The sequence below is a fragment of the Scyliorhinus canicula genome, chromosome 18 (assembly GCF_902713615.1).
Source record: "Scyliorhinus canicula chromosome 18, sScyCan1.1, whole genome shotgun sequence".
Taxonomy (NCBI): domain Eukaryota; kingdom Metazoa; phylum Chordata; class Chondrichthyes; order Carcharhiniformes; family Scyliorhinidae; genus Scyliorhinus; species Scyliorhinus canicula.
Window position 1 is genome coordinate 117,564,121 of NC_052163.1, and position 19,641 is coordinate 117,583,761.

Consider the following 19,641-nt stretch of genomic DNA (forward strand, 5'->3'; position numbering starts at 1 on the left):
ACTGTTCTATGTTACAGTCCTGGGCCGAGCAGCTGCCACACCAGGCCGTGATGCTGCTGAACAGGATGCTTTCTATGGTGCATCTGTAAAAATTGGTACAAGTCAAGTGTGTGCTTTACTTATTGGGTAAATAACTTGCGAGCTCCCTTCAAACATGGCAAATCCATTAGGACAGATCACATCCTAAGGGGGAGAGATCAAAGCACTTGACTGGGCGTAAACAGGGACAGGCTGACCCCTGGCCAAAACATTGCTGAGGGTCAATGTTGCCAGTGGCCACTCGCGGAGCACACCCTGTACAGGACACAGAGGCTCAAAGCCAGATGCTCCAACCTGGCAAAGAAGTGGGCTTAGGTTTACTGCAATTGGTGACCTTTAAATAGGTGCATCATCACTTCATCGTCTGTCACTGAAACTCTTATCGTGGCCTCGAATGACTCAAAAGAAAACTCGCACCACCGCTCCAAAGATTGGTGAGGTGAAAGCTTCCTGGGTATGGAGGCAGAAAAAAAAAGCATTGAGGTTTAAATCTTTCTTAGTGTCTGGAGCAAGCTGCAGTGTAATTGGGAAGGACAAGAGAGTGAGGTTAGAGAATGGAGCCCTGCCTTGAATGGTAAATACTTTGGTTCAAAATGAACCTTTGAGATGATGTTGCGGCTGAGCCTTAACTTAGGGCGGCACGGTGGCGCAGTGGCTTGCACTGCTGCCTCACAGCTCCAGGGACCCGGGGTCAATTGAAGCCTTGGGTGACTGTCTGTGCGCAGTTTGCACTTTCTCCCCATGTCTGGGTGGGTTTCCTCCGGGTGCTCCGGTTTCCTCCCACAGTCCAAAGATTTTTTTTTTTTTTTTATAAATTTAGATTAGCCAATTATTTTTTCCAATTAAGGGACAATTTAGCGTGGCCAATCCACCTACTCTGCACATTTTTGGGTTGTGGGGGCGAAACCCACGCAAACACGGGGAGAATGTGCAAACTCCACACGGACAGTGACCCAGAGCCGGGATCGAACCTGGGACCTCAGCGCCGTGAGGCGGTTGTGCTAACCACTAGGCCACCGTGCTGCCCCTCACAGTCCAAAGATGTGCAGGTTAGGTGGATTGGCCTTGCTAAATGTCTCCGTTGGTGTTGAAAGGTTGGGTGGGGTTACAAGGATAGGGTGAGGGCGTGGGCCTAGGTAGGGTGCACTTTCAGGGGGTAGGTGCAGTCTCAATGGGCCGAATGGCCTCCTTCTGCACAGTGTAGATTCTGTAATTTTATGAGCCCCGACTCAGGGGCACCGCTCAACTCAGAGAAATGCAGCCGTTCCCATTCGGAAAGTAAACCGGATGGAGTTTGCTGTAATCCATGGATGGGCAGCGTCAACATTGATAAATGCTGGCCAGGTTATTTTTGAGTGGCTGCTGGATATAGAAGAATTGTCGCTCAGAGCCTCCACCAGTTTAATAAGGACATGGAGAGTCCACACCAAGTAAAAATAAAGAACTTTGGTCCATTCACAGTTACGTTATATACAAATCCCGGTAGATCCCTACTTAGTCTCTCCACAGTCGTCGGTACCTTATTGGCCGACCTTTGACACATCGCTGAATGGAGCTCACCCATCCCTCAGTGGGAGGGGGGGGCTCATACTCCATGAGAACCACGGGGTAAATAATCATTCCTCCCATAATTCGCATGCGGGATGTGACCACCAGCACAATGAAGAAGACCGATCTCACACACTCTGTGGCTCAGATTCTTTCCTGGTCCCTCAATTACAATTGCTGGTGGCTGGTGTTCATTAATTGGCTGCAAGCTTTGGTGATAACTTCTCCAAATAGAGGCTCCAAATTCACACCAGACGGTGGCTAAAAGTAGTCCCGCCAACAACTGCTTTGAGGTCAGAGATGAGAGTGAAATGCTGACACTTCCAGCCAGTCATGGAATCAGAATTCGGCACATAATTATCGCAAACCGTGGAACCTGCAGCTCCATCACCTGTGATCTGGATCTCATTTGTTAAGAAACTATGCCAGCCATCAATCACCTCTTTATTCCAATCCCATTTCAGACCATAAGACATAGGAGCAGAATTAGGCCACTCGGCCCCATCGAATCTGCTCTGTCGTTCAATCATGGTGATATGTTTCTCATCCCCATTCTCCTGCCTTCTCCCCATAACCCCAGATCCCCTTATTAATCAAGAACCTACCGAATGAAAAAAAATGAAATGAAAATCGCGTATTGCCACAAGTAGACTTGAAATGAAGTGACTGTGAAAAGCTCCTAGTTGCCACATTCCAGCGCCTGTTCGGGGAGGCTGGTACGGGAATTGAACCGTGTTGCTGGCCTGCCTTGGTCTGCTTTCAAAGCCAGCGATTTAGCCCTGTGTCTATCTCGGTCTTAAAGACACTCAATGAATTGGCCTCCACTGCCTTCTGTGGCAAAGAGTTCCACAGATTCACCAGCCTCTGGCTGAAGAAATTCCTCCTCATCTCTGTTTTAAAGGATTGTCCCTTTAGTCTGTGATTGTGTCCTCTGGTCCTAGTTTTCCCTACAAGTGGAAACATCCTCTCCACGTCCACTCTATCCTGTAAGTTTCAATAAGATCCCCCCTCAGCCTTCAAATCTCCATTGTTTACAGACCCAGAGTCCTCGAACACTCCTCATACGACAAACACTTGAAATGAAATGAAAATCGCTTATTGTCACGAGTAGGCTTCAATGAAGTTACTGTGAAAAGCCCCTAGTTGCCACATTCCAGTGCCTGTTCGGGGAGGCTGGTACAGGAATTGTATGCTAAAGCGTTTCAGGCGCTCATCTAAATTTTACTAAATGTTGTGAGGGTTTCCGGTGGGATTCCCGTGGGGTGGCCATGATGGGAAACCGCATTGGCCGGCCGCCAGAACGGAAGATCCCGCTGCCAACGGGGGAACACCACACCGGTAAACTAGGCTGGCGGGATGGAGAATCACGCCCATTATGTTTAAAATTAAAGTAATTACAACATGGGATTTGAGTGGGATAAATACTGTGTAGTAAAGGGAGGAGCCAGGTCTGTGGCAGTGAGTTGTGAGTTAGTTTAGTTTTGACTGTGGGCTGAACAACAACAGCTTCTGCAGGAGGCTGACAGATTCAGCATTAATCTGACAGACAGCGACCTGCAGGCTGTTTACTGAAAGGATCTCTCCCTCTCTCCAGGCAGTCTTTATAAGAACTCTTTATCCAAAGATTGGCAGGCAATCCTGTGTTTGCGAAAGTGGTTTTTGACCTGTGATGGGTTTTACTTGATTGGAGACAAAGAAGGTATCAGTTAGAAGTTAAAGTGTTTCATTTTATTGTTAAGCCTTGTTTAACTGCTAATTGTAAACTATACGTCTGTGATGTGAAGGTAGCTTAATACTGTTTTTATAATAAAGTTTGTTTTAATACACCATATCCCAATTTGTGTGTGGAATCGCTCCGGGAGCAAAGTATCCTTTCCGCACAGAGTTACAAATTTAAAAATAGTGATTGGGGTCCTGTCCTGTATCCGAGCAAACGTTGGGATCTGATGCGGGATTGTAATGCAAGTATTTATTATTCTATACACAGAATGTATTAAAATTGTAAGGGTGCTGCTGAGGACAAACATCGACATTCTCAGATTCCTTCCCATCCTAACTCCAAAAGGCAGTGTCCTAAAGAAAGGCAATGGCTTCCGTTACAGAAACAAACCCTGCCACCATACAGAAAGTGCAGGCTGGCAACCCGGACAAATGATAGGCTGGTCCAGCACAGGCGGAAGCCAGTTAGCCCACTCTGCCTCTGCCAACACTGTGGAAATGCCAACCAATTAATCTCACCCCTCGGCTCTTTCCTCAAGTTCTTCCCTTCCGAGTATTTATCCAACTCCTTCTTGAAAGTTTTTATTGAATCTGGTTCGCTGCTTAAAAATTGTTTCCTCCTGTTTTGCCACTCGCCTTGAATCTGAGTCTTCTGATTCTCGGCCCTCCTATCGCTGAAAACAATTTCTCCTTATTTATTTATCCGGTCAAAGTTCTTCAGGACTTTGAACACCTCGATCAAATCCCCTGTTCACCCCCTCTGCTCCGAGGAGAACAAATCCCAACTCCTCCTGTCTCTCCACCGTAACTGAGCTCCCTGCAATAAAAATAGAGAATGCTGCAAATTCTCAGCAGGCCTGGCAGCATCTGTGGAGAGGGAATCGGAGTGAACGGCCAGGATCTTCCAGCCCTTCCCGATCGCCGGGACCTACGGTCCTGCCATCGGGTAACCTTGGCAGCTGGACGGTGCGGGCCGTGCAAAACGGCGTGGACATCAGCGAGATCAGGAGATCCCGGCGGCATTCAATGGCGACCTGCCTCCACTAGGGGGCGGGGTTGGGGGAGAGTTTGCAGAACGTCCAATCCAACGTTTGACTCTTCTGCCTCGGATTTTTTCAGCATGTGCCACATTCCGACGATTGATGGAGAATATCCTCCGAGGATTTTCACAGATAGCGGTCTACCTGGATGACGTATTGGGGCAGCACGGTAGCGCAGTGGTCAGCACAGTTGCTTCACAGCTCCAAGGTCCCAGGTTCGATTCCCAGCCTGGGTCGCTGTCTGCGGAGTCTGCATGCTCTCCCCGTTTCTGCGTGGGTTTCCTCCGGGTGCCTGGTTTCCTCCCACAGTCCAAAGCTGTGCAGGAAATATGGATTGGCCATGATAAATTGCCCTTAGTGTCCAAATAGATTAGGTGGGGTTGATGGGATGGGGTGGAGATGTGGGCTTGGGGAGGGGATGCTCTTTCCAAGGGCCGGTGCAGACTCGATGGCTGAACGGCCCCTTTCTGCACTGTAAATTCTATGATTCTATGATTATGCGGACTGGAAAGTTAACTCTGTTTCTCTCTCCACAGATGCCATCAGTCCTGCTGAGTTTATCCAGAATTTTCTGTTTCTATTTCAGATTTCCGCAGCATTCTGCTTCGATCCTTCGGCTCCGACACCATGTTAATAAATCGCCTCTGCTCCCTCTCCAAGGCCTGACATCCTTCCCAAAAGGCAGTGACCAAAATTAAACACAATTCTCCAGCTGAGGCCTTATCAGCGTTTTGTAAAGATTGAGCAGAACTATATCCAATACAGGTCTTCAATATCTACGAAAAAGATTCCGAATACAGAGGCCCGGTTTTCTGAAAATCATCCTTTCTCCACAATCTCCATTTTCTATCCTTTAACCAATTTTGTAGCCATAGACTGAGCCGTTAATCTTATGAGATTTAATTTTGCCAACAAGCCTATTATGTGGCACTTTCTAAAATGTCTTTTGAAAGTCCATGGACTGGACTCTCCATTTGGGAGGCTAAGAGCTGACGAAGCATTTGTGGACTTTCACGACCGGAAAGTCAGCGTGAAACCCGGTACCGGTGAGGGGCTAGCACTAGCGCCGGCTGAAACCCCCACGGACCGCGGCAAAAAGGGCCGGAGAATGGCCGGGTCCCGGGCCGCGCATGCGCACGGCTGACGACCTGCACCGGTCACGCTGTACAACATGGCGCCGGTTGTGCCCGAACCAAACCCGCTAACCGCAACCCTACAGTCCACCCCCTGGCCACCCCCTGGCCACCCCCTGGCCACCCCCTGGCCACCCCCTGGCCACCCCCTACTAGTCACCCTCGTCCTAACGGAAACCCCCCTCCCCAGTGGCACGGATTCCGGCCGAGTGTGGCGGTCCTGGACACAGTCCGCAGCCGGCACACCGGGTTACCGTACGCTCGGGACCACACGCGGACCATCGGGGGGTGGAGCATCGCATGTGGGCCGGCCGATGATGCGCCACCGCCGTTGAAACAGCGCGCAACGCGCGTCACAATGACGGCGGTTTAGAGGGCGCAGAGCATGGTGGACGGGCGTCAAACCAGTGCCGGCCCCGATTCCTGCGTCGGAACCCATTCTCCGCCCGATCCCGGATCACGATTTCGGCGTCGGGCTGCAGAGAATCCTTCCCCAAATGCACAGCATCTCTACTTTTGTCAACTCTCTGTTACTTCACCAAATAAACCAATCAACTCGGTTAAACACGATTAGCTGTTATTAAATCCATGCAGACTTTCATTTATGAGCCCATACCTTTCCAAGCATCATTTCATTTTTGTCTCTCAAAGTTTCCTTGCCGCTGGCTAGCCCCTAGTCGCGCCTTCGCCCCCTTCCCTTTTCAGATCCAGGATGTTACATCTGCAACCCTCCAGGCTTCTGCTAACAGGAAAATTGGAAGATTGCGACCTCTGTAATTTCCTTCCCGCTGCCCCTGGCAACCTAGGATGCATTTCTGCTCTTGATATTGCCAGCCTCTTGAATACCTCCTGTCTGTCTATTTTATCTTATCCAGCATCAAGGCTATCTCCTTCCTTTACTGTCACGTATTGCAACTTCCTCTTCCCTACCGAAGATGCAAAGCACCCTTTATACCTCAGCCATAAAAAGATCTCCATTTTAGCCCCTAGAATTGGCCCCACCCATCCTTCAACCAACCTTTTACTATTAATGTGCCTTTAAGATACTTTCAGGTTCCTTTTTATGTTGACTGCGAATCAATCATCTTACTCTCTCTTTGCAGCTGTTATTCTGATTTTTAGACTGTGAGATATGTGTTTTATGAGTTTTAGATATGAGCTGGTCCACCCACATCGAAGCACGACCAAGAAAGCACAACATCGCCTATATGTCCACAGGAAAGTAAGGAAATTAGGCAGGTCCACATTGACTCTTCACAACTTTTACAGATGCACCATAGAAAGCATCCCATCTGGCTGCATCACAGCCTGGTATGGCAACTGCTTGGCCCAAGACTGTAAGAAACTACAGAGAGTCGTGAACACAGCCCAGTCCAAAACGCAAACCTGCCTCCCATCCATTGACTCTGTCTACACCTCCTGCTGCCTGGGGAAAGCGGGCAGCATAATCAAAGACCATTCCCACCCGGGTTATTCTCTCTTCCAACATCTTCCATCGGGCCGGAAATGCAAAAATCTAAGAACATGCAATGACAGACTCAAAAACAGCTTCTTCCCCGCTGCTACCAAGACTCCTGAATAATCTCTTGTCGACTGAACTGATCTCTCCACACATCTTTACTGAGTAGTACTACACTCCGTATGCTTCACCCGATGTCTATGTATTTACATTGTGTATTTATCGTTTGTCCTATGTTTTTTCATGTCTGGAATGATCTGCCTGGACTGTATAGAACATAGAAACACTACAGCGCAGTACGGGCCCTTCGGCCCTCGATGTTGCGCCGACCTGTGAAACCATCTGAAGCCTATCTGACCTACACTATTCCATTTTCATCCATATGTCTATCCAGTGACCACTTAAATGCCCTTAAAGTTGGCGAGTCTACTACTGTTGTACTCAGAACAATGCTTTTTACCGTAGCTCGGTACACGTGACAATAAATCTAAATGTAAATCTAGATCTTGCCTGTACGTGGTTCTCTTTTGAATTAAGAATCTTGCATTTGTCATAAATCTCCCTTCTCTGCTACGGGGATAGGGTGAAGGTCTGGGCTTGGGTAGGGTGCTCTTTCCAAGGGCTGGTGCAGACTCGATGGGCCGAATGGCCTCCTTCTGCACTGTAAATTCTATGAATAATTCTATGAATCCGCAATCCTCTGTGTAGTATAAGGTCTGACAGAATTAAGGTTGATGTGGAGCTGGGTCTGATGACCCACACAGTCATGTGAGAGACATGCCGCCCAGGGTCAGTGCGGTTTGGACAGAGCTGTGTGTAGACCCAAGCACTGAGACAGCTCCTACCTAACTTTCACCCATTACTGTATATTATAGGTAATTCTGGTAGTTAATAAAGGGTAACCCACTAAAGATTAAAAAGACTTTATCAAACACGACGTAACTGGAGGTCACGCGATGTGAGTGAAGCATTGATGAATTTTTGTGACCTGTGGCGCTACCGCTCTTTTAATCCTTTTTGTTATCCGAATGCACAAGCCATAATTATTTATTCCCAGTGCGTACGTCCTATGCTGTGTTCCTGGAAGATCCTGGCTAGGTTTGGTCAATGAGGAGCTGGGTTAAGTGGGAAAATCCTGGTTTGATTGGGGGCGATTGGAAGGGGTCCAGCCTGGAGTGGCGGTTTTGAGAGTGAGTGGTCCTGCACTGCGGCGATGCTGCGGGGCGTCAAGGTGGTGGCTGCCATTGGGAACGGAGATGTGGAGGCCGATCTCGGTTCCTTGCCCGGGTTGGCAGTGCTCACATTGATGAACTGCGGCATATCCTTAAAACAATGGATGAAGCGGAGAAGAGAGTCTGGTCACTCAGCAGGGAAGTCTCCTTGGTGGGGCCCCACCTTCGGTCCTTGGAAACCCCGTTTGTACGGTATGTCGAACGTTCAGGTCGATTCGGGGTGATGGGGCCGGGTGGGGAGCGTTTGTGCGTCTGGTCTTCTGAGGGGAGCTGGAGGCACATTCCAAGCCGAAGCTGAGAAAATGGCTGCCATGCGTTCACAACCTTGGCTTGAAGGTTGGCCGTTGAGTTCAACGGGGACATTGTATCCAGTCTTCGGCCCCTGGGGTCAGGTCCGAGACCCCGACCACTGGTCTTGCGTTGTCTTGTAGCGATATTAGTTAGGATGGGGTGGAGACAGCTGGACACATATGGGTCCTCGCCTCTCACTGGGCCTAGATTTCCCCGCCACCTGGCCTCTGGACAACAACATGGCGGAGCTGTGGGTGCTTCGATGAAACTCCAGAGGGTTCCTAAATGCGACTCGCTGACCAATAATTATCTTGTGGCTTCGGCCTTTTCAAGCTCCATGGATGGTCATATTATCCTGCTGTTTGTCAATAACCCTGAACTTTATTCCCTTACGATTATGTCGCTGATTTTGTGTTATTGCCTTTCATCCTGACAAGGGTATTCGATATATGAGTGCAGAGGTGATGGTCGCCTGTTATTTATTATGTGACAAAATTCTACTGAGTTGACCGTTGTGCACTACTTGCCTGGTGTGGGTTCTATGTGCTGTAATCCTTGCTCTTACAAAGAGGGAGCATATTTTAGGTACCCTACACTTTGCTAATAGCATGCCACAGCAGGGTGATGGGTAGATGGGTTGTGTGGAGGTGGTTGTTATGGCCAAGTAAGTCCTCATTGTGGATGAGGAAATCCCTCGGTTAGCACCTACAGTTTCGTGTTTCTCTTTTGTATTTTTGTTATGTTGGGACTATGGAATCCTTGCTTGTCCCCTATGAAGGTGCAGACAGATCGTGTGTTCCAGAGAAGACTGGGTTCTTTTTGATTTTCCTTTGTTTTTGGCATCTCTGGTGTGGTTGGAGTGGGGGGGAAAGGTGCAATGGTGCACCCAAGGGTGGGGTCAATTAATCCTTGATTGGCTGCGGTGTGGGTAGGGGTGGTGCGGCTTGGTGGCACAGTGGTTAGCACTGCTGCCTCACAGCATCAGGGGCCCAGGTTCAATTTCTGCCATGTGTGGGATTTGCACGTTCTCCCTGTGTCTGTGTGGGTTTCCTCCGGGTGCTCCAGTTTCCTCCCACAGTCCAAAGATGTGACGGTTAGGTGGATTGGCCATGCTAAATTGCCCCTTTCAGACAAAATATGTGCCGGCTGGGTGGGGTCAAGAGGGTAGGGCGAGGGAGTGCGCCTAGGTAGGGTGCTCTTTCAGGGGGAATGTACAGATTCGATGGGCAGAATGGCCTCCTTCTGCACTGTAGGAGTTCTATGGTTATTTGATTGAGTAGGCTGGGGCGGTAATAAGTTTACTCGGTCAGGCAGAGGGTGTGTTGGCTGGTAGAGTAGGTTACCCTTCCTGTAGTTGACCCCTTTTAGGGGCTCCTGGTCTGCTCCCCTTCTCATAATAGGGTTCCACTGCGGAGTGGGGAGGTGTGGGGGGGGGGGGGGTTAGTTAATTGTTAGCTCTAGGCCTGAGTGTGCATTCGAGCATTGTGGATCGGAGTTTTTAGAGTTTGGAGGGTGGGTTGGATGGGGGAGTGCGGCGCCTTCCTCCGAGTCGTCTTATTCAGAGACTTCCAGGTTGACCTTTCTTGAGGCCTGGGCTCCCCGAGGGAAGTGGTTTCCTGCTTCTTGCGGGCCTGTGCCGTTCGGTCCCTGCTGTCCCATTGGTGATGGTGGGGCGGTGCTGGACCTTGTCTGGTATCCATTGGTTAATCCTAATGTTCCTCTCGTTTGGTGTTGCCTCACTTTACTCCGATAGGAGGGGCATTGACAGGCTCCAATTTGCTTTGTTTTGTCTTGGGGGGGTTTCCTGTATCGTGTCGGTGAGGGGAGGGCTGTACCCCTCCCGAGACACCCAGTGGTTGGGTATCTTGATGATTCCCCTTCTCGTTGGTAAGGATTCCTCGGTGGAGCATAGTGTAAGCCTTCCAGTGTCGGCGGTGCCTCTGATTTGGCTGGAGAGGAGTGAGGTCTGTTGTCTATCGGGTCTTGGGTCCTGTATACGAGAGTGCAGAGTGATAGGCCATGTCTTGGACTCTGGCCGATATCCTCACCATTGGGTTACTCTTCTTTGCCTGGATGTCTTGGGAGGGTGAGCTCGGGTTTGTTTGTACAGATGTTTCCTTTCCCTTTTTGTCTTGTGGAGGACGGCGTGCACCATAGGGCCAGCTACTCGGGCTATGTCCTGATATCCTCTTATCCTGAGATCCCTATCCTTGGGTATCTTCTTATCCTGTCTTGTCAGGGCGATGGAGATGCCAAACACAATGATGTCGATCTGAACAAACTGTATGAATATTTGCTGGTTTTCTCTGTATAAATACGTGGGATTATCATAGAATTTACAGTGCAGAAGGAGGCCATTCGGCCCATCGAGTCTGCACCGGCTCTTGGAAAGAGCACCCTACCCAAGGTCAACACCTCCAATCTATCCCCATAACCCAGTTGCCCCACCCAACACTAAGGAGCAATTTTTCATGGCCAATCCACCTAACCTGCACATCTTTGTGACTGTGGGAAGAAACCGGAGCACCCGGAGGAAACCCACGCACACACGGGGAGGATGTGCAGACTCCGCACAGACAGTGACCCAAGCCAGAATCGAACCTGGGACCCTGGAGCTGTGAAGCAATTGTGCTATCCACAATGCTACCCTGCTGCCCTTATGCAGGGATGATGACCCTTCAGTCCCGCTCTGATTTTTGTGACGCCTTGTGGTTATTTGTAAAATATCTTCTTCGAACTAATGCCTTCACAATCTCTTTTCTGTATTTCTTTTCGTTATTTTGGGGTTAAGGAATTCTTGACTGTCTGCAGCAAAGGCAGATCTTTACCAAGAGAAAGGTGTTCTGCGCGATTGAATGAAAAAAAAATTCCATGTCCGGTTTCGGGCAAGTTGACCGGGGTGTTTCTCAGCGCCTGCAATGCCTGGAAAGACCCCGCTATTCAAGGGCACATTGCCTGTTTTTTTGTGGCCCCGTCAGCACTCTTCCAGGGTTCTCGAGCACCCCCTTATCTTACCTCTTATGGGTAAGGCACACCCGGCCCAACCCAGGCATGAGCAACCTGGCATGAGGGCCAGTCTGGCATTATGGCAGTGCCTCAGCCAGCCTGACGGTGCCGCCCAGGCAGTGCCATGGTGCCGCTGGGGGCAGGCTGGCAGTGCAAAGATGCCCAGATGCCAGCAGGAGTGCCAAGGTGCCACCCTGCCCTGTCCCCGACCACGGGAGGGTCTCCAATGGCCTGGGAGACCCCCCCCCCCCCCCGAGGTGCTGTTACAACTGGTCTACGTTTGTGTGGACCAGTACTAAATGTAGCCCTCCCAGGCACAGCCGGCGAATTCCCAGCCCTGAGAGAATCCGGCAAAAGCATTTTTAAATTAGACTAACACTCATTTAAATATGCATATCTGGATCTCGCCCAGCAAGGGCCGAAAACCAGCTTGCGACGTCTCACGAGATTCTGTTGAATATCACAAAATGTTTTGAGCTTCGTGCATCTCACGAGATTCAAGGGCCTCACCCCGGCACCAAGTGGGGCCTGGCGCGGCTGTTGAACTGCGCCTGTTATAATATTGTTGCCTCTGGCATAACGGGAGTTGGGGGAGGTGAGCCCCACCGCCCGCCCGGACATGGCGCAAATTGTTAACCCATATCTTCTTTTTCTGATCGAGTATCATTACATGTGAAGGTTTGCGCCAGTTTACCATATTTTCTTGGCCTTATCCTCTTTTCCCTCATCCTCCGGTGTATCCGTGTACCGATTTTCCTGGTATAAATTTTTTTTTTTTTTTTTTTTAAATTTAGATTACCCAATTATTTTTTCCAATTAAGGGGCAATTTAGCGTGGCCAATCCACCTACTCTGCACATTTTTGGGTTGTGGGGGCGAAACCCACGCAGACACGGGGAGAATGTGCAAACTCCACACGGACAGTGACCCGAGCCGGGATCGAACCTGGGACCTCAGCGCCGTGAGGCGTTGTGCTAACCACTAGGCCACCGTGCTGCCCTTCCTGGTATAAATGAAGGCACCAGCTCTAATGATTAGGTGGGACTAACTGTATTGTCGTTCTCCTGTCTTTTTGACTTCATATATGTTGAAGCATCTATACTGCACTGTACCAATCCTGGGGATTTGTTGCATTATTTGTAAAACTGGAAAATCACTAATAAAAATATATATATAAATAAAAATAAGGTGCGGGATTCACCGTTCCCCAACGCCGATTTAGTAACCAGAGATCGGGCAGAGAATCCCTTTTGACGAGGGAATCGGTGACGCGCCTGTTTTCATATGTTCCGCTCCTCCAAAGTGGCGTCATTGAGGAGCGCGCTGCACACCGTAGGGACGGCCTCAGGATGTTACCTGAAGGCCCGCCCCCATGGGCCGAGTTGCCGATCGCGCGGGGGACGTGTGGTCTCAGGGAACACGGCGTGGCGGCGCTGGACACAGGACTGGTGGGGATGGCCAGGGGGTGGCAATGGGTGTACAGGGGCGCACTATCTGGCAGGTCGGGTCCGCGCACCGCCGGCGCCATGTTGTACGGTGCGACTGCTGCAGGTCGTCACCGTGCGCATGCGCGGCCACGGACCCAGCAATTCTCCAGCCATTTTCGCTGTGGAGGCCGGGCGATTTACTTGGCGCAGCTGCTAGCCCCTCACCGGTCCGCGGTTCGGTGCTGGGGCGCCGCCGATTTGTTTGACGTAAACGCATGGATCCTCCGGACATAGTCTGTAAATCGGAGAATCCAGCCCAAGGTGTAGCCAGCACCCTACTGGATGGCGGCTGCTCAAGGAAAAAACGCAAACCTCCCCTGAAAAATACACAGACAGGCCCAAGACTGAGGAAGAATTCAAAAAAGCATCCTGACCTAACGAGAAGCTCCAGACACAGAGGCGTAGAGGAAAATTTCCCAGGAGAAAGCGCCAAAGAATGGCTGTGAAGCTGAAGGTAGAAATTTAAAATTCCTCACTGCGACAGGAGAGAAGCCTCCTATGAATCTCCTTTGGAAGTGATGCACCATCAATTGGACTCGAGTCGTGAAGAAGTTCCAAATATCAGGCTTTAATGAACTAGTTGTGTGCCCGGCAGTCGACTTACAGAGAAAGGCCGATTGCCGGCTGCTACGGGTTCTTATACCCAGCTCGTAGGAGGGGCTACTGGCCTCTCGGCCAATCGGCGAGCAGTCACACGACTGATCCAGCCAATTGGCAGAGAGACACATGATCTGCCTGAGCCAATGAGCAGCGAGTCCTCTGCACCAATGGCAGCACTACTCTGAGGTACCGTAAACCTCCTAGTCATACACCACAGGAAGTCTAGCTTCAGAGTGCAGAGTCGGAAGAACTTGCAAAGGTGAGCTAAATCTTTAAAAATTTGAGGCTGCAGAAAGTCCTGAGAAATCTTCAAAGGAATTCAGCATCAGTTTGGGAGAAACACATTGCTAAAATCCTATTGCCGGGTGGAGCCACACCACTCTGCGGCCTGGGTGAATCTGATATCCAGTCATTCGTATAATCCTGGAACCACTAAGGTATGGCGGCAAACAGACCTTCCAGATGATGCACATCATCTGTAACCAGCCTTTCTCTCTCCTGAGCCGAGATGCGTGTGTCGCCCTGGATCTCCAGGATCTGCCAGTGGCAGATGTCAAGACAGCCACTGTCATTAATCAGTTCCTGAGTGCTCAAACACTAAAGAGTGTGCAGTGGGGACTTCAACGCTGAACTGCCTTCTCTCTTTGCGGAGAAGGTTTGTCCATTCTTGTTACAGGTGTCAGAAAGCCTTCAATGGTCAGACCACCCAGGAGGTAACCACGACGCCTCCAGTGGAGGATATAAAGAGGCGTCCAACAGTTTGATGATGTTCAATGGCGGCACGGTAGCACAGTGGGTAGCACTCTTGCTTCACAGCACCAGGGTCCCAGGTTTGATTCCCGACTTGGGTCACTGTCTGTGCGAGTTGCATGTTCTCCCCGTTGTGCGTGGGTTTCCTCCGGGTGCTCCGGTTTCCTCCCACAAGTCCCGAAAGACATCTGTTAGGTGAATTGGACATACTGAATTCTCCCTCCGTGCACCGAACAGGTGCCGGAATGTGGGACTAGGGCTTTTCACAGTAACTTAATTGCAGTGTTAATGTAAGCCTACTTGTGACAACCAAGATTATTAAATTAAAAATTAGTAACCTCCAACTCCGATAGCGGTTCAGCAGGTCAATACTGCAACCACCGAACATGCTCTGCCACTCCCAGCATGCCAGATCGCAAAGACTTTCTGGAACCAACCGTCCATTGCCAATGGTGAAATGCAGAGGTGGGCGTTTCACTGAACCTCATTCTCTTCCCGGGGATGTTCGTCCTCCGCCACAGAGGACGGCAATGACAGAACAAGCGGAAAAAGTGACAAGGAGGATGAACACACGTCCACCCTGCAAGGAACAAGTTAGGGTAGCAGCAACCATCCAACACAGCGGCTGGACTGACCAAGTGTGGTTCAACACCAAGAAATGGGAGGAAATTAATGCAAAGATACCCAGATACCAGAACAACCTCCAAACCAACAGAGTGAACCAGCAGCCACAGAGTCTGTCGCTCCTCGACAGTCGAGCAGACGAGATATGGAAGACCACCTGGATCTTTGAATTTACGACTTGAAGAGGGGAGATGGGGAGTGTTAATGTAGTAATATTGATAATGTAGTAATATTGATAATGTAGTAATATTGATAATGTAGTAATATTGATAATGTAGTAATGATAATGTAGTAATATTAATGTATTAATAAGAAGAGAATAGACAAAGTGAACTACAACAACACAAAATACATTAGATAAAGACTTGGGCAGGTGTAATATGAGGGTCTGGCACATAAAGGGTAAATTTGTGACTCAGTAACCAGCCACACAGCGATGTAAGAGAAACATTACCTGCACTTAGGGTTCAGTGTTGGACAGAGCTGCAGAACTAAGCGTGGCATCAGTTCCTGGCTTGTATTTTACTGTATATTTGTAAGTAGTTCTAGTAGTTAATAAAGACTTTGTTAACCTGCTAAAGACCATGAGGACTTCATCGAATGCACTAAGACGTAACCAATACCCTCCAACACTCTGGGTGGAAATTCCAAAGAGTCACAACCTTCTCTGCAAATAATTTCTCCTCATCTCAGTCCTAAATGGTCACCCCCCCCCCCCCCCCCCCCGGGCCCTGAGACTTGAGCCCCTCGTGTTTTAGATTCCCCGACCAGCGGGAACCCTATCAAGGGCGCAAGTAATAGGAGCAGGAGTAGATTTTACGGCCCGTCATATAAGCCCTTAGTGAATCACCCGATCATTCTTCTGAATTCCAGATTATGACAGTGACTAAGAGCAGTGTGAGAGGAGAGGTGAACTGTACCAGCACTGAGATGGTATAATCATCAATCTCCGTGATGTCACCTAGATTCTCCCCTCAACTGCCTGAGTCAGTGACCTCCGTGAGAATCAGTGTCATCCATATCAACTCTGCATTCAGACGGACCCCTTGGAAATGAATCAGATGATGCAAACATCAACAGAAATATTGATGGTTTGGCCAATTTTCATCAGCCCCCTGACATTTAAAGAAATGCAAATGACGACATAGAGGAACTTACTCAGGGAATTGTTCAAAACAATAAAGTCAACAAAACTGAGGTGGATGATATAGGCCCCGAGGTGTATATATTCATTGAAGTACACAGCCAACTAACCATTTATTCAGATAGAGGTTCTGGGTTCAGCATTGTAGAAAGTGCGCACACACACACACACACACGCACACAAGAGCCATGCGATGCTGCATGTTAAGAGATAACTTACCTACGTTGTCAGAGCCTGGTCCACTGGTATATCAGCTCTTAAATTGCCACCGGTTGACTGATGAGAGTTTTGATTAATGACAGGAAAGACTTGAGTCTCCTCACGTGACCATGTGTGTGTCCGTTCCGTTGAAAGAAAGCCAGAGGAAACTTGTGGTTAGTCGATTTTTAAAATGTTCTGTTTGCACCAGACTCTGAAACAGAAGCTGTTGCGAAGGCAATACTTCTGAGTGAAAAGCGCAGTGTGGCTTCCTCTCTGGCGGAATCAGCATTTCCGACACTACGCTCATGCCAACCTACGTACAACCTGTGGACTGTGAGTGACCTTCGGCATGACAGCTCTCGCTATGCTCAATGCCGATCAGGACACCGGCTGAGTTTGCAGGACCATTCGTCTGCTCAGTCTCCTAGCCTGAGGTCTCTCAGCCACCCTGCCTCTCTGTATCGCTCTTTTAATTTCACATTGACTTGCAAAATGGCTCCTTTGCGCAGGAAACAGAGGCTCCCCTCCGAAAGCTGTGTTTACCCATGTTCTCGCTTGGTCTCACTCAACGGTGGGAATGAAAGAAAGAACTTGCATTTATATTGTGCCTTTCAAAACTTCAGGCCTTCCCAAAGCACTTTGCAGCCAGGTTAGCGTTTATTCATTCATGGGATGGGGGCTTTGTTGGCTAGGCCAGCATTTGTTGCCCATCATAATTGCCCTTGAGAAGGTGGTGGTGAGCTGCTTTCTTGAATCACAGCAGCCCCTGTGGTGCATATACACCCACAGTGCTGTTGGGCAGGGAGATGAAGGCCTTGTGTTGGAGAATATGCCACAGGATGTTGCTGTCCTAAAGCAAACCCAGGCGTGTTTAGAAACAAGTTGAACTTTGAGAGTCCAATCGCATGGCATATTGATGATTTCATCAGCCGTTCTGCACTGTAAATTCTATGATTCTATGATAAAATGGGCAGTCTGACCTAACGGCCTATCGAGTAAACACCTTTCAAATAAAACTCTTGCTTTGTGGTCAGCAAGCTTATCCTTTAAAAATACCACAAAGACAATTGGCAACGAGCGCTGAACCAGATTCCCAGACTCCCGGAGAAGTAAAACAATACAGAAAAATCGTCGACATTCGGGAAAGGATTCAAAACCTAAAACATTCTCTGCTCCAAATCTGGCAATGGAGGGGTGCCAAAATTCTGTCGCAGCCGTCGAAGGAACCCAAAATTTAAACGCAGATGTTGAGGGGAAACAACACTGAAAACAAGCTTGTCTCGTGCTCTGCACAGAACAGTAAAAGGAGCACTGGGAATAACACGCACCTACAACTGGGGGTGTTCCAAAACATGGCTGAGCGCAGGGGTACCCTGTTTGAAAAGCGAGAGTACTAAAACATTTCTGGCACATCAAGGGAGAGAATATTCAACCTCCTGCGAAATCTGATGCAGCAAGAACAAACAGTCTAAAAAATGGTGAGATTGTGGAAAAAATCTCCCCCCCAATAGAAATCTCCCCCAATAGAAATCCACCCCAATAGAAATTCACCACCAGTAGAAATCTACGCCAATAGAAATCCATCCCAATACAAATCCACCCCAATAGAAATTTATCTCCTATAGAAATCTAACCCAATAGAAATCTACCCCCAATAGAAACCCACCCGAGTAGAAATCTACCCCCAATAGAAACCTACCCCCAATAGAAACCCACCCATCAGAAAACTACCCCAGTAGAAACCTACCCAAAGAAAACAACCCCAATAGAAATTACCCCAAATAGAAAACTACCCCAATAGATATCTACCCCCAATAGTAATTTACCCCCAGTAGAAATCTACCCCAATAGAAATTCACCCCAAATGGAAATCTACCCCAATAGATATCTACCCCCAATAGTAATTTACCCCCAATAGAAATCTACCTCAATAGGAATCTACCACAATAGAAATCTATCCCCAGGAGAAATCCACCCTCAATAGAAATCTCCCCCAATAGAAATCCAACCCAATAGAATTACCCCAAATTGAAATCTACCCCAATAGATATCTACCCCCAATAGTAATTTATCCCCAATAGAAATCCACCCCAATAGTAATTTACCCCCAATAGAAATCCACCCCAATAGTAATTTACCCCCAATAGAAATCTACCCCAATAGAAATCTACCCCAATAGAAAACAACCCCAATAGAAATCTACCCCCAATAGAAATTTATCCCCAGGAGAAATCCACCCTCAATAGAAATCTTCCCAACAGAAATCCACCCTAATAGGAATTACCCCCAATAGAAACCTACCCCAATAGAAATCTACCCCCAATTGTAATTTACCCCCAATAGAAACCTACCCCAATAGAAATCTACCCCCAATTGTAATTTACCCCCAATAGAAACCTACCCCAATAGAAATCTACCCCCAATTGTAATTTACCCCAATAGAAACCTACCCCAATAGAAATCTACCCCCAATTGTAATTTACCCCCATTAGAAATCTACCTCAATAGGAATCTACCCCAATAGAAATCCACCCCCAAAGGTAATTTACCCCCAATAGAAATCTACCCCAATAGAAATCTACCCCAATTGAAATCTACCCCAATAGAAACCAACCCCAATAGAAATCTACCGCCAAAAAAAATCTACCCCCAATAGAAACTTGTTGTTGGTGTTTGGATTACTTGGCAGGGTAAATTTCCGTAGGGAGGGGGTAGAGTTTCCATTTGGGAATGTGTGATATTTTTAAAGGTTAGGCTTGCAGACTGAAACCTACAAACAAGAGTTTGATTGCAAAGGCGTTTACTCTACTGACTGTTAGGATAGATTGACTGTTTGCCCACCCAAATGGCTGATGGTGTCATCAATATGCCACATGATTGGACTCTTAAAGTGACCATGAGCCAACTAGAAGCAAACATGAACACACAACACTTTTTAAAAGAAAATTAAATTTCCCGACTCATTTTTTTCCAATTAAGGGGCAATTTAGCGTGGCCAATCCACCTACCCTGCACATCTTCTGGGTTGTGGAGGTGAAACCCACACAGACAAGGGGAGAATGTGCAAAGTCCACACGGGCAGTGACCCAGAGTCGGGATCGAACCTGAGACCTCGGCGCCGTGAGGTAGCAGTGCTAACCACTGCTCCACTGTGCTGCCCTGAACACACAACACTTTCCGCCCCCTTTACATACGGGGTTCCTGCAATGAAACACTCATTTAACATTCACAATCAAAATAAGCACAACTGTCAGCAAGTTAGATGTTTCGGAGGACGTTGATTTCTGTGTGGTTGTCAGCGAACTTCAGGCTCCTGCTTTTTCGTGTTGAGTGCATGTCTGGTCTTTTTGGTTTACCCCTTTTTGAGCT

At 48.6% G+C, this 19,641-nt stretch overlaps 1 protein-coding gene across 3 annotated transcripts in view; it reads right to left on the reverse strand.

Moving 5' to 3' along the window:
* LOC119953186 (rho guanine nucleotide exchange factor 18-like) overlaps positions 1-16,470 on the reverse strand; it is a 257,696-nt gene extending 241,226 nt beyond the window's left edge. The window contains exon 1 of one of the 3 annotated variants that reach the window (XM_038777166.1): positions 16,291-16,470. The gene's annotated coding sequence lies outside the window, so the exon portion shown is untranslated. Of the gene's footprint in view, positions 1-13,327; positions 13,467-16,290 lie in introns of those variants that run through there. The other 2 variants (XM_038777168.1, XM_038777167.1) reach the window with 2 other exon arrangements.
* Positions 16,471-19,641: the final 3,171 nt, after the last annotated feature.